Source organism: Tupaia chinensis, unplaced genomic scaffold, assembly GCF_000334495.1.
Source record: "Tupaia chinensis unplaced genomic scaffold, TupChi_1.0 Scaffold000074_1, whole genome shotgun sequence".
NCBI classification, from domain to species: Eukaryota; Metazoa; Chordata; class Mammalia; order Scandentia; family Tupaiidae; genus Tupaia; species Tupaia belangeri.
This window is the reverse complement of record NW_006159534.1, coordinates 6,993,704-6,994,779: the sequence shown is the minus strand read 5'-3', so window position 1 is coordinate 6,994,779 and position 1,076 is coordinate 6,993,704.

The following is a 1,076-nucleotide window of genomic DNA, read 5'->3' as shown; positions in this document are numbered from 1 at the left end:
CCGCCCCCTGCTCCCCCCCCCCCACTGGCCTTCTATCTCTATTTCTGTGTGTCTGTCTCTGTCTCTCCCTGCTTCTGTCTTCCCATTTTTTTGTGATTTTTGCTTTTTACATTTTTTTTTAAAGGTAAAGTTTTTCTCTTGCTCTCAACTCCACCTTTTATCTGTTAATTATCGCTCTGGTTCTCCCACCCAGGCAGGAGAGGACTTCAGAAGAAGATTCCTCATGGCTACTGCAAACTAGGTATTTCACACAGCGTGCAAGTGGTTTTCTATTTTGTGATTTTTTTTTTTTTAAAGTAAAACAGTAATTACAATTTTCTTTGGTCTTTTTTTGTCTTTTTGTTGTTGTTTCTCTCTCTCTTTTTCATTTTCCTTTTTCTTGTCTCTCTATTTTCCAATATCCATTCAATGTATTTTTAGATGGATCTAAGGGCACTGTAGCTAAACATCCAAATACTATTAGGGTTAAAATATTCCTCAATATCTACTGAATCTACTGCACCAGCGATCACAACAGAACGGCAAAGAGATTCTAGGTCACCTCTGTCTGCTTGCTCCTGAACGTTCAGACTGAACTTCAAGAATTTGAAAGAAACACACCATCCATCAGATGACAAGAAATCACCGCCGGATAACAAGAAATATGGGAAAACAAGAAAATACCTCTCCTCCAAGGGAAAAGAGTAACTCTTCTTCATCCACAGACAGTTCAACGGAAATCATGGAAATGTCTGATAAGGAACTTAGAGCATTCATAATGTCGAAGCTAACAGAGATGGAAGAGAAGAGAGATAATGAACTGCTAAAGAGAAAGGAGAAAGAAGTGGATGAGTTCCAGGAGATGAGGAAGTTCTTGCAAGATCTAAAAGAGGAACTACACACTTTACCAAAGACTCAAACAGAACTGCTAGAGATGAAGTCTGTAATACAGGAAGTCAAAATCTCCCTTGAAAGTATTAAAAGCAGACTAGATCATTCAGAAAATAGAATCTCAGATGTAGAAGAGAAAATGGCTGGCCTAGAAAAATCCACCACGAAGACTGAGAAAATGGCCCCAAAATTTGAGAATAATATAC